The 14,869-nt window shown below is 40.9% G+C and overlaps 1 protein-coding gene across 4 annotated transcripts in view; it reads right to left on the reverse strand.

The window, feature by feature from the left end:
* Positions 1 to 14,354, reverse strand: part of grm3 (glutamate receptor, metabotropic 3) — a 36,933-nt gene extending 22,579 nt beyond the window's left edge. The window contains exons 1-3 of one of the 4 annotated variants that reach the window (XM_076734012.1): positions 14,201 to 14,354; positions 9,738 to 9,806; positions 3,793 to 3,852 (exon numbers count right to left, since the gene is read on the reverse strand). The gene's annotated coding sequence lies outside the window, so the exon portion shown is untranslated. The remainder of the gene's footprint in view (positions 1 to 3,792; positions 3,853 to 9,737; positions 9,807 to 14,200) is intronic. The other 3 variants (XM_076734011.1, XM_076734013.1, XM_076734014.1) reach the window with 3 other exon arrangements.
* Positions 14,355 to 14,869: the final 515 nt, after the last annotated feature.

Below are 14,869 nucleotides of genomic sequence, written 5' to 3' on the forward strand. Positions count from 1 at the left end.
AAACTGGGGATACGGAGTTTGAAAGATGTGGGAATGAACCAGGCATGGAAAGTATAACAAACTATGCTATTGAGGGTCTTTAAGAGAAGTTCAAGATTCAGCGTATTTGGAATTTGACCAATACGAGGGACTCCATTTACACATGTTTTAATATGCAGTGTGTATCTGGATATCTGGACAATGACATTGCATCGCTGACCTTTGCATTTCCAAATCAGCATCGCTATCATGATTCTGTCACTGTGATCAATCTTAAAATGCAAACGAGGAAGGTGGAGCTAGTGAACTTTCCAAAAGCCGTGCCACGTCCTACAAGAAGAGAAGCGATGCTGCTCTATGGGCTCCACTTATTTTTCACTCGTGGATCAGGGGGTCAGTAGATAAATTTGAATGACTTTGAATTCCTCTGACTTTTCCTGTAGCGCCACAAGTAGGCCAAAGTGTTTACTAACTTAGTGAAAAATCTCCATCAACTGGAGATTGGCAGAATATTTTTTTTTACAGGAATTCAAGACAATGTTCTCTGATGATTTGAGTGATCCTCTGAGACTTTACACTCGTGCCACCATGAGGTTGACATTTTTGGTTGTGAGTGAAACAGCTTGGACAGCTATGGGATGGATTGCCCTGAATTGTAATAATTTGTTTTTCAGCACCATCAAGTCACATTTTTTATTTGTCTAATAGTTTGGTTTCTGGACCTGCAGAAGTAATGATAATCACATCGGCTTAAGCTAATTAGAAAATATGAGCATGATAACACACGAAACTGAGTGAACATTCTATCTGCTGAACATCAGTATGATTGTCTGTGCAAGCATGTTAGCATGCTGACATTAGCATTTAGCTCAAAGCACCACTGTGCCTTAGTGCAGCCTCACAGAGATGCTAGCAAGGCTGTTGAGACTTAGTCTTGCTTTCCTAAGAATTTAGCTCAATATAAATTTCATGTACACATGTTAGAGATAGTCTGGCTCATCTGATGGCATTCGGATTGCAGTGCTTTCTGTGTGCATTATACACCTTGTAAAGATATCTCAATATATTGCAATTTAATACCAGGTGGAAATGGTGTATTAAAGTCAGCATGTCTCAGCCCCTGCTGCATTGATTTTGACCTTTCTCTTCTTACAAGTTCCACAACTTTATGCAAACGCAATACTAAATGTCCAAAGATTCCAAGATTCAGCTGTAAGATGTGATAAATGTCCTGTTCTTACTCGAGTCTCTCTCTCTCTCACGCGCTTTCTCTCTGTGTTTTTATCTTTCAAACTATTTAGCTAATGCAAAGTCAGTAAAAGCCATAAGCAGGAAATAGCTTTCTTCTTTGAAACTCTGCCTCTCATGTCTCCCTCGCAGTCTCTTCAGTCCTCAGGAGAGATAAGACAGAAGCTGGAGGTTGACGGTTTGACTATGAAAATCAATCTAGACCAAGGAGCGAACTTGTAGTGAAATTTCTGTTGATTGCTGGACTTTCCGGCCTAAACCCTGGTTTATGTGTGCGTGTAGGTGTGTGTGTGCTTGTGTGTGTGTGAACGAGAGAGAAAGAGAGAGAGTGAGTGTATGCCTCCCCTCTTTGGTGGGCAGGTAGGAGGATGAAAGCTTCTCTTAGATGCAGGCAGCTCAGATTTTTCTGCAGGCAGCTGCCATACCTTTACCACTCTGCTCTGTAATATGACACACACGTACAGACAAACACACAAACCCAAACACCCACCCACACACACACACACACACACACACACACACACACACACACATACACACACGCACACACACACACATACACACACACACCCTCAGACACACGCACACACACACACACCTCTGCTTCTCTGAGGGGTTGACCTAAAAGCAGACTATTTCTATGTCTTAGCTCCCCTCTCTCTCAACCAACAGAGATCTGAATCAGTGTGTTCAGGAAACATGTAGGAGACACAGAATCAGGAAATATGATAAATCATTATTACAGAAGGGACTGGGGTGATAATACCCCATTTGAACCACACGATGCAGTCTGATATGGTCTTTTCAAGCCACGTCTGTCCCCAAGGAGTTTGCTTTCAGATGTTGTTTCTTGTCAAAATCCCACTTGAGACAACTTAACACAAATTGATGGATATATAATTCAACTTTTTGGGAAAGACATTGATGGTGATTCGTATCCATTCTCCAAGCTGTCACACATGCTAGATATGTGTATGTGTGTCTATTGTATATGTTTATACTTGTGAATTAGAGGGAAAAAAGCAGAACCTCTTTGAATGACTTCCAGAAATCCACTGACAAAGCTGGGGTTCCTGGAAATAAACTCTATAAACAAACTTACATCATTATTAAAGGCCACTCTGAAACTAACACAAAGGGGAACTTTGTAATGAGCCCAGTTTTAAGGACAACGCTGCAACTAGGCTGCAGATGTGGCTGTGTGTTTGTTCTGAGTGTGCGTGCATTTGCGCACAAGTGCATGCACAGGGGTGTGTGCGTTGTAGCATATAAAATTGTATATTTATGGAGCTGAGACTCTAACAACACTCAACTCCTTACTTTGACAATATGCTATAATGTAATTGGCAGTTCTTGAAGCCAATTTCCCAGAAATGAGCCAAATAATATCTCCCAGCATTTTTACACTGCCCTCATGGTGTCCACTGAAATTGAATGTTTGCTTCATTATAACCTCTTGGAAAGTGCCCAAACCCAGCTTCCTGTCTCACGAACAACTGTGCAAGCAAAAAACACTGCGAAACAGAGATGTTTCACTTCTTGTCCCTTCTTTCTTTATTACTAAAAATATTGCCAAGCAGGCGAAAGCACAGGACAGTGCACTTGACTTGTGCAATATGCTGCATGTATTTTGAGCATCATAGTATTTTCTACACATTTAAACCCCTTTATTAGAAAGCAAGGAAACGAGAGTTCATATTACAAACTATGCCACACTTACATCTTTTTTTTCTCTTTTCATGCAGCCACTGGTGACAGATAATGTCAGCTCATGGAGTGTGGAAATTAACATGCTGAGACTTAAGATACACACTAAACCAAAGTGAACATACTCTTTGTTTTGTCAGTAACACCATAGCTTGGAAACCCAGTCTTAGGCATTAAAATGCATTAGTATAAGTTTTGAGATTTAGCTTACAAACACTGTCACATCTACAAGCTGCATGCAGTCGGTAAATGAAACCCAGTAAACAAACATTAGACAATCAGGACACTGTAAAAGCAAAATGTGAAACTGACATGAACTTGGTTACAAATAAACCCTATTCATAAATGTTTCAACATTTCAGGAAATACACTTATTTGCTTTCTGGCTGAGACTTAGGTGAGTAGATTGATGTCACTGTCATATCTGTCATATTTTAGGGTGAAAGAGCTAGTTTGGTTCAGTCCAAAGGTAACAGAATCTGTCTACCAGCACCTCTAAAGCTCAAAATTAACATGTTCTACTTGGTTTGTTTAATCCACCCATTTACATGGGATTTTATTCTGTATTATTCTTTACTCAGTGACTTCCTTGTGTCTTGTCTCACTGTGAGGTGACAACAGGAAAAAAAAAAAGAAATTGTAGTTTTTAGAAGAAGAGAGGAAAGAGAGGAAAAAAAGGAAAAGGAAAAAAAGTCTAACTATTCCTTTAAGGAGTTGTGTGTGTGTGTGTGTGTGTGTGTGTGTGTGTGTTGTATGTGTGTGTTTTCAGCTTTTACTGGTAGATTCAGTAATGCCGAAAACATACACTTATATTTACTTATTACGTACACATACAACATATAGGCATTATGTGTCTACCTGAATAACGAAGGACAAGAGCAGATGGCAGCTGGCACATGGCAACATCACCACAGACACCTGGGAGGGGGGAGATGGGGGACACTCATGAGGTGATCAAAACAGAAAACAATCTCAATAGAAGAAGAGGGGAGGTGATCAGATAAAGGAGGACACTGAGTACTGACCCTCCTCCCTGGGAGGCGTGATGCAGGCTAATATCTGACAGACAACCCCATTTCACCTCTGACCCTGATCAAATCTATAGTCAGTGAGTCAGCTGCATACACAGCAGCACACACTCTTCCTTTGCTTCTCGTGTTTCATCCCGTTTCCTCCATGGCATCCCCCCCTGCATCCTTTCCTCGTCTCCCTCTCCCATCCTCCCCTCTCTGGTGCTCCACTCTCCCCATTTATTTCCACCTCCCTTGCACCCTCCGCAGCCCTCACTCTCCCCCTAACAGGCAGGGCTGCTGTGGATGACACGTATCCAGCTGAGAGCAGCCATGCAGGGTCGATGGACTGCAGTACACTGAGAGGAGAGATAGCCCCACAACCCAGCCCTCTCTGTGTGTGTGTTTTCTGTTTTTTTTTTTTTTTTTTTTTTTAACTCCATGTCTGTGTGTGTTCATGTGTGTGTGTGCTTGTTTATCCATCTATAGTGCACCTCACAGACTCCACAGCTGCATCAATGACACGAATCTCACAGTATGGGGAGACCCTGCGTGTGCATGTGAGTTTTCTTTTTGTTTTAAAGAGAAGGAGAGATGGGAGGTGGGGTATCAGAGGCTTTGTTATTACAGAGCAACAGACCCATTATTACAGCAGCACACCATCAGAGATTTATCAGTTAATTCATCCAATTGCTTTGTGTGTTTTGCTCTCTTTCCATCTCTTACTCCCTCTATCTCTCTGTCTATTTTGGCAAATAAGGCCAAATAAGTACACTAGTACTCTAATACTGAGGGAATGTGAACTGAAAGCTCATGAATTGTGGGAGACAGCATGTGTGTACTCCTTTTTTAAATGTGTGAAAAGTGCACTACTTTTATTTTGACCCTCACATAACAATTATGTGCGTGTGTGTGCGTGCATGTGTGCGTAGACATGGTGTCCCAGACTTGTGACAGTCTAACGGATGCAATGGGCTGTGACCATTAATTATTTACGAAGTGCGTTTTAGGCAGTAAAGACTGATGATCCATAAATAGGACAGAAAGATAAGACACTAAACACAACAGCCAAACAGGCAGCGAGACATGATGCACAGCCGTCGATCCTTTAAGAGCAAGCACCACCAATTCCCACCAACACACTTGTGTTGGATTGAACTGCCATTATCACCAATTACAAATCAAAATCAATAATCAGGTACTCTGATCTCAGATGACTATTGATGTTGCGTTCACACAGTAAGATAGAAAACAACCTTTCCTGTATTGACCAAGTCCATTTGGTGACCTGCATTGGGTTCAAAGGTTAAAGGCCGTTTCATGTTAGAAACATAGAAATTGATTACAGGACCTTACAGACAGATGAAATTGAAAAGATCTAACCACACAGGCATTGATCTTTGCTTAACAAAAGAACTGCAGGTCCATGTTTTGGAGTGCACAAATTCACACAAGTAATAGATAAGTACATTCATGATGAAAATTGGATTAACCCATGCAAGAAGTGGTGCGCTTCAGGGGCACACAGACCAAACTGTACTCTCATGTGCAGTGGGTACTCCAGGGGGATTCTCCGCTGAAAGAGCTCTTAACCTTTGAGCACCACACCAAGTCTACGGTGGGAGTACTCTGACTATTTTACCTAGAACATTTTAATTCAGTGAGACCCTCAGAAATAGTTTGGAACATGAGGACTATTATTTCACTGCTATAAGTGACAGAAAATGAATTCATAATTGTAAAAGAATTTCGGTTTCATCCTTCATTTGAGTTCTTATAAGCTTCCAGCATCTCAAACATGAGGATTTCTGCTTTTCTGTTTTTTAATCATTGTAAATTGAACATATTTGTATTTTGAACTGACTGGTTAGCAATTTAAAAACAGCTCCTTAGGCTCTGGGAAACTGTGATGGACATTTTAGTGTTTCTCTGCCATTTTATAGGCCATTGTCAGTTAGTTGCCTCTGTCTTCATAGTCTTCACAGCATGTTTTGGTGGTCCACAGCTCATCTGACATGGCGTAATTAAAAATGGCTGTTCAGCCTAAAAACGGACCAGGGTTGGAAGATGTGTGAAAGCATTCATCAGATCTGCATTTCATCACTGTAGAGGGCGGCAGGCCTGTCAGAAGGAGAATTACCCCTCTGTGGATGGCATCTATCAAGTTAACTGTCATGTAATGACCCTGGGAGTCATCATGGAGCATCAGTCAACCTCTTCTTGGCACGGGTTGCTGCTGCATCCTACTTAATTCATGTTCACACCCCGCCACTCTGTCGTCACTGCGGTCGATACATGAGGTGCACGGTGCGTTACAATGGACAGGTAGAGTGTAACGGAGAGTATTGACCACAGCACACCTCAGACAGAAGTATAAATATAATTGGTTTGGACAGAGACACAAAACACTGAGGTAGAAATAATGTTGGTTGGATTTGGTTGATTCAGGTGAGGTAGTGATGTGTAAAAGCCAATTACTGCAGTCATTCTTCGCTAATTATGAGACTTTAAGTGATACTAACTTTTGAATTTGCTCTCCCACATTAGCCTCGGATTTGTCATCATCATTATTGGGAGACTAATTGTCCCCGCTGCTGCACAATGAGCTCAACCTATTGTACTGAAACATAGACCCAAGTATTTTAACTGTAAAAGCAACAAAACTGAGGTGTTTGCTATGTACAAAAAGGATATATGTGGTACTCTTTTTGGCAGTACATGTACAGTTTTTTTATTGTTTATGAGCTGCCATTCATTTTGTGTATTTTGTGCATCTAAAAAAATGAATCTTGATATTTCTACTTATTTATCTCTGTAGGTTATGACAACCAAACATGTGGGAAGAGCCCTGACATCTGCAGGCACCATTATTTATGTGATGTATATACAAGTAAGTGGTTGCTAGAGCTAAATTATGAAGGGCATGCTTTTCACAAAACTTTGCATGAAGACGATTGATGATTTCATACACTAAATTAATGAATGTAATTTGTAAGCATTCAAATCGATCATTTGATAACTGATTGGTAATTCTTTTCTCCCGAGACAGTCTCATAGGTTTATATTTAATCATGAAAAGTCCAAACTGGTAATAAGATTTTATGCAGAATGCTGTATCCACTACAGTTTATTGATTATTCACGGTGACAGTCACAGCTGGCATGTAGTTCCCAGGTGTGTGGCAGATGCCCACACAGCAGTGAGCAAGGAAAAGCCGTGTGGTTGGATTGAGAGGGTTCAGCCTGCGCATTAGGAGTGAATTTCCAGAGAAGTTACTATATGTGATGCAATAGGGGAGAAAGAGAAGGTTATTGCGCCTGTCATGTTATCATAACCTGAGAGAACGGGTCTGCAAATCGTTGGAAGACACTGTGTGACAGTAAGCTTGGTATTGTCAGAGTGCGAGGGAACTGCATGGGAACTGGATCATTTTTTGTCGTAAACATCTACTTTGTTAACATGTAACACATGTTTTAGTTTTTTTTCCCCCCTTTGATGAACAACATGTGGTACGCAGCATTTTTTTTTTTTCCTCTTGAATGTGAACGGAAGGCTGTATTTGTATTGGATATTGTTGTGAGTCATGTAATCCCCTGTGTGGTCGACCATGTCAGTGTTCAGTCAGTGGACACAAAAGTAAACATATTAATTCATTAATCCATGCAACAGTTATCCAGTATTTAAAACACACTGGATGAAATAATTTAGCATGTGACATTGCTGACCTTTGACATTACTGTGATAAGGATGTAGAGCTCTGCACTACTGGTATGTGTACTACTCACAGCTTCAGTAATGTGCCTGAAGCAGTGGATCAAAAATTTACCAAACGTCGGCTGTAACTGAAAACCCTGACTCTCCATTAGTTTTATAGCAATATCACACATACACTCATTTAAGCGAAAACTGCTCCATCATCGGCAGGTTTGTATTGTTATTTTTTATTTTTAGTGTGCTAATCCCAAACATTGACCCAATTTTGCATCTACTCCTGGATATTATGATGCTAATCTGACAAGACAGTGAGTTATTAGATATCATAACTGTTGCATCAAGTCAGCTGGTCTCAGATGAAGAACGGCAAACCTTTTCACTTTAACAGACATTAAACGTTTCCAGGAGTATCACTGCTGAGTTACCTGCACTCTGTAACTTTCACGATGGCACTTTCTATTGATGGTGGCCACTGCATGACCAGTAAGCCACCTTTCACTATCCATCTCTCACACACACACACACACACACTCTCTCACACACACTGCTGCCCCCCTCAAGTTCATCATTTATTAAAGAGTCTGATCTCTCTCTGAGACACACCATCACAGCTGTACATCCCACTGCCCTTTCACTGCCTCATCCCTTGAGTGTACGAATGTGTGTGTGTGTGAATGTCTGTGCATGTAAGGAAGGATGGATGTCAGAGAACAGACAGTGTCATGCTAACCCTGTGTGTGTATGTGTGCGCACTGGTGTGTGTGTGTGTGTGTGTATGTGTGCGCGCGTGATGTGTGTTCTCGTTGCTGATGAGAGGTGAGCTGTGAGAAGCAGCAGTGATTTCCAGACACTTCCTTGTTTCCTCACTAGAGCATAACAGTGTATAAAACATGTGGAGCGGAGCAACAGTAATATTAAAAATCCCGAAAAGCCAAGAACTTCAGGAGGCCCGCGAGAGCAGAATGAAGGACCTAGATGATGATATTCATTTGAAGCATATAGTGAATGTCAATCTAAAGCATTTGTCGTATTTCCAGACTGTGATTAAAAAAAATAAAAATACAATGCTCTGGTTCATATGGAGATCTTTTGCAGGATAACTCCAACAGACCACATATTGAAAATGTAGAGATCCTGCATCGATATCAGTAGTTTATATGATATAACAATGCTTGAGTCAAAATACTGTAACCCTGAACTGTTTCGCCGAATTACTTGTAGATGGTCAGCATGTTCCTTCGGTCTTAGTTCAGTCGTGTTTGACGCTGTGTGGAACACCAAGGGAGTCGAAAATAAGCTTTTATGGACTCTCATGTCGCTTTCTTCTCACACAACTGTGTCACGTTAGCAACAGCAAAATCTCCTTCCCTGCCTAAAATCTTCTTTTGCCCCATATTTTTTCAACTCGTCAACAACGGAAAGAATACATTCCACTATATCATCTCCAGTCACTGTCTAATATCTGATTAAGTATATCCGGGAAACATTTGAATACACTTTTCTGGAGATGCCAGCTTGTATCAAATTAACTGACAAAAGTGTACAAAACAACTATGCTGTAACTTTAACACCCAGTCTTAAATAATACAAAAAATGAAGCCTATAGTGTTTAGGAGAGGGCAGTTTTAAGAAAAACAATGGTCAAAATCAATCCAGAAGGGCCAAAGATATGATAATATCAGTCCCTACAAGAGTCAAGCTCCAAAAATGCTGGATCCTGCAATTTCCATGATGAAGTCAGTTTCTCAGACCCCTCTTGCAAATACCCCCATCTTTCAAAGTTTGCCTTTAATCTTGGCTGGTGTGAACATGTGGCTGATCCCCTGATGCTGCTGTGAAAAAGTCAATTTCAGTATTTTGGGGGATAAAGTTGGAAAAGTTAGCAATGGGCATGTGTTTGAGTGTAAAAGCCCCATCAATGCATGATGAGTACTGCTGTCAGACACCGAATTGCTTCAAGTTGACAGATTTAATGCATTTTGGACAGAGGTTACAACACACTAAAACTCCTGAACTGAAAAATCATTACATATTGATGGTATGAGGGACAAAACAATAGATTGACTTTGATTCACCTACCTGTTTAATTAGTGCATTAGATTCCTCTCGACTCTACTGAGATTTGATCCCATGTTTCCATCCCCTGCTCTTCATGAACACATGAAACCAGAGAGAGAAAGACTAGATTGAAAGAGAACAATTCATCATTCATTTTTCGAGCATATTCAGTGCGACCGGTCTAAGCATAGTCTTTAATGTGACGTAGATTTCATCTAAAGTGCTTACAAATGCTTAAAACAGTCATGTTACTTTAAAATGACTTCAGCACCATGGACAGCAACATCACGAAGCCCTGACATGCTGTTCTCTGAAACACCTGTAGAGCTTCAGCAGCACTCATAGAAATCCTCTTAGATGTACACTGTTAAGCTCTAAAATGGATTATTAATGTGAAAGAGGGCACAGAATCACCACTGGCTGTTCAGTGTCAGTATCCAGGGAAAACAAAACATTAACCACTTTTGTGTTTTTGCTGTTTCTGTCACAATTGTTGCGATAAATGTCTTTTAAAAAAAAAACACGACTAAATAATCATAAAATGTTCTTGCTAAACATTAACAATGCTGAACAGATTTTCAATACAATATCTCCCTAATAATTAATCATAATGCACAACAGTGATAGATGAGTTAGTATTATTATTAATTAATCATGAGCTCATTGTGTAATAATGGTTAATGAATATTCATGTATTCTCCAGCATGTAGACACATGCTGTTGTTTAGACAGTATTAAAAAGTACAGATTAAAGCCATAATATGTACAATTTGACATTGTTGACTTTGCAGCCCCCAGTGACAGACAGCACTGCCTGGCACCACTGTGGTGACTGGGCCGATGGCAGCACATAGACGGCACCCGTTTTTGGGATTATGTCATTTTCTACAAACTGAAAATCATGCAATTAGAATAATCTGAAAGGTGAAGTTTCTCCATGCAGTGGCTTTCGGGTAAGTGCAAGTTTCACTATATTTTTCCACAACATATTCAGGACAGCAAAACTAAAACTGCACATGGTAAAAGCATATAAAAATATCTCTAAAATATGCAGTGAAATGGCAGACCATTTTTCTAATTCACCTCATATGCTCAAAGTATGATTTTAGTATTTCAAAAATCAGCTTTGACATCAAGCAGGACATAGTTTCATTAAGCTGGTCCTTATAGATCTCCATTCATCCATTACATTGGTTTATCTAGGTGATGAAGTATTTCCCTTCTTCAGTGACTACACCACCTTTTTGCAGGACCTTCCGTAAAGGTGAAAAACCACCACCTCATAAATGCCAAAACATGGAAGATTTTGTGGGGCTCTTCTCACACCACTGATCTACTCTTCTGCACTTCACCACATTTAAAAAAATATCAATCATCCCCTGTATGCTTGAAAGGTTTCTGTACACAGTTTAGTCCTGTGGTTGGCTGGTACGTGTGCTGGTTAAAATTCACTCCAATACTGACAAAAAGTCCACAGAACTTAGAAAGCACTCCTGCAGTGTAATCCACATTTTGCTGACTATCCATATTACCGGTTCTCACTGTATGCTCCATCCAGACACTCATATTTTCAGCAATTAATGGTTAAACATGCTTCCATCTCAGCCCTAATGCACAATATGAGCAGGTGTGTTTACATATGTTAGAGTGCCTTACAGAGCACAGACAGACAGCAGAGAAGTGGATTATGCTGCAGGTGTGGGTTTTTTTGTTTTGTTTTTTTCAAAATTGAAAACAGGTCAATAACTGGAATTAACTGCAACTGGCATGAATTCCATCTGACCATAGCTGCCACTGTGTCCATAAACCAGTTACCTTTTACAGGTGCTTTTCAGGCATATATTGACTGGAGTATTTGATACTCAAAAGACAGATTTTGGGCAGAGTATTTTTTTAATGGCTGTATCCACAGAGCTGCCTTGCACAGAAATGTATGGCCTTTACATAGACACTTTTTTTACGGCATTACATCAGAACTGACTGTATTTTTCCTTAATTTTACCTGTGTATGCCCAGGATTTACGTTTGGGCTGTGTGTAGTCAATAAGACCTCAGTGAACATATCGTACTGTGTGATATTGAAACAGACCGCCCTGTTCTATTTGGACAAAACCTTCCATTTAAAGTTATCTGATTTATCTAACACACTGTTGAACTATCAGTAAAGCCACCAGAACACATACTCCACAATGAGTCCTGCTTGTGCTTCCAAAATCAATGTCACATCATGCACTTACAGCCACACTTAACTCATATGCCAATTCACATATTCAGTGATGCAGGGGCTTCCTTCCCCTATGCACTGTATTAGTACACTGCTAACGGTGAGGTTCTGTACTGCATGCAGTCAAGTGGTGCTGTGTGGAGGCTACAAGGCCATTTGCACACACACACACACACACACACACACACACAAGCTCATGTAAGCACATTTACCAGCACAAAAGTGCTGAAACTCAAGGCCATATCTATTCACTGACAGGCAATTGTGCCCTGACTAGCACATACATGCACATCCTGATAAAACACATGCACATACAGAAACACATCTATACAGAAGCATGTAAGCATGTATTTAAGGTTTAACAAGGCCACCAAATGCCCACGCACACTTGTGACACCTTCCCACACAGCGTTTGACCCACAAATGCAACAATATTGCGCAAGTGTGAATGAAACCATATATAAAATTACACTTAATTGCGCAACAAGTTCCACACACACTTGAGCAAAAACGCATGAAATCTGAGTATTCTCACATACGCGCACACACACGTTGCATTGTGTCAGTAAAACAACATTTTGGAGGCAAACCAGTGTAATATACAGAGATACCAATACTGTAAAATATAATAAACATCAAAATCTGATATTATTCCATGAAAACAAATCATCATTTTACATACACAGGTGCATATGTGCATGTATACACACACAGGCAACATGCTGACCCCACCCCTAAAGGAAAGACAAATCACACAGATTCTGCATTCACTCAACTCCTTCATTTCTTAATGCCGCACAACAAGTGGATTATTATTATTATTATTATTATTATTATTATTATTGTTATTATTTGTATGTCTTCTGCCTCTCAGATATCTAGCGGTACAGGTACTGCCCACCCCTCCTCTGGGTAAATGTTTGTTCTGTCACTCCTCTCTAAAGCACATCAGACATAAGAGTGAATTTAAGATTCTTATTACTCCTGCTGTGTACGCCTATCCTCTGACAGTTATAGACATAGACATTATCACAGAGGGAAACAGCACCATGATTTTGTAAAATCTTATAATGCATCATTCTCGTAATAGTTTTCAACGCAAATATTTGACTCTGATAAAACAGCAACATGCTATGCTTTTCTGGTGCATTTCATTTAAGTTCTACCTTTAGATTTAGGATGATGGAAACAAGGTGCATTATCACCAAGCCAAAGTTAGTCATTGGCTGGTCATACTTCATCATGCTTGGTATGAAATATGGTGCCTTAACACCATAAAAAAATAACGCCGATGGGCTCACCAAGATACCTATCACCCAGATATACAGACTACTGTGACACATAATGCCAAATATATTGATCATTGTTAAAATGATAGGAAATGATTGAACAGTGCGTAGAAAAGGTAAGGTCACACAAAGCTCACTGTTAGGTGTTCTAAAGACACACCTGCTCTGCAGGAATACAGCCCATGGGCCTTGCTTTTTCACTGTTTTTCAGAATTCAAATATGCTGCTGAGCTGGAGTGGAAAACCGTTTTAGGGACGAGCTGCATGTGGCTTACATGCAGGAATATGTTCGTCCATTTATAAAGTCCAAGTTCTATCACGCCTTAAAGCCTTACTGCCAGTGACAGATCTCCATAGTCTGTGTACCTGATGTGGATAGACATTTTGGTCCTGCTGTACCTTTAGCGCAGGTCCACGCGCCTCTCCTTTGGCGCAAGGTGTGGAGTGGTTGTTTAGAAGCGAACGGAAAGTCATTCCACTGATTAACAGCGACCAGGTTCGGTTACCAAATCCACCTGTATGCCTGTTTCCAGAGACGCACTATCCGCCCATCTTTTTCCCAAGAAGCTGAAAGCCGCGGGACATGGCTTGGTGCGGTCTGTCTGAACCTAAATAACTTCTCCACGCAGCGTAAAATACGCAATTGCAGATACTCTTTGTTTCACCTTCTGTATCTTTATCATGCATCTGCTGCAGAGATTAGCTACCAGGGCTTTTTTCTTTATCACAAGCCGCGATCAGTAGGAGCATCTGATTAAAAGAAATACATAAGAAGCACACTCATGCAGCACAACTGGGTGTTTAAATCCTGCGCAAAGTTCAAAGCAAATTGTTCCCCACCGTAGGATTGGCTGACGCGCGCTCGAACGGTCCCGGACTGTCAATTTTTCACTGCACTCTGTCGCCTAACCCGAAATCTAAGACTGCAACACATTTGCCCAGCAGAAACGAATATGTTACATTTGACCTACCTTGACGACTTGGATCATTCAAAGGTTGCGCACAAATCTTCAGCTGCTGGAAGTTTGACTTAGTCTACTCCTGATCCCTCGGAGGAGTCGCACTGAGAGAGAGGATGGGCGCCACGGCTCTGCGCGCCAGCTCCGTGGACGTGTGTGTGTGTGTGTGTGTGTGTGTGTGTGTGTGTGTGTGTGTGAGAGAGAGAGAGAGAGAGAGAGCGCGCGTGCATGTCATAGAGAGAGAGAGAGAGAGAGAGAGATAGAGAGAGAGAGAGAGAGAGAGAGAAGGGGAGGGAAACAACAGACGTGGAGAGCTGTAGCCCCTTGCCAAAGGATGCTTCAGTCTCCTAGCAACAACAATCGATCTGGCAAGGAGACATTTTTATTGGATAAAAAGAAAACTTAGCCATTCACCCCCCTTAGCACATGTTTACCACAGAACAACAACTCCGGCTTTACTGAGTGAAGAGGGAGAGACATGAGAGAGAGTGAGGGGGAAGAGAGAGAGAGAGAGAGAGAGAGAGAGAGAGAGAGAGAGAGAGAGAGAGAGATATGATCCAACATGAATGTTTTCTGTTTGAGGTGCAGAATGACGTACAGACTTCATCTGTCATTGCAAGCTGACTCCAAACATATATGGTTTAATCGACGGAATTTCACACCCTCTTTTTTCTTTTTCTT

Source organism: Chaetodon auriga, chromosome 6, assembly GCF_051107435.1.
Source record: "Chaetodon auriga isolate fChaAug3 chromosome 6, fChaAug3.hap1, whole genome shotgun sequence".
Lineage (NCBI taxonomy): Eukaryota > Metazoa > Chordata > Actinopteri > Chaetodontiformes > Chaetodontidae > Chaetodon > Chaetodon auriga.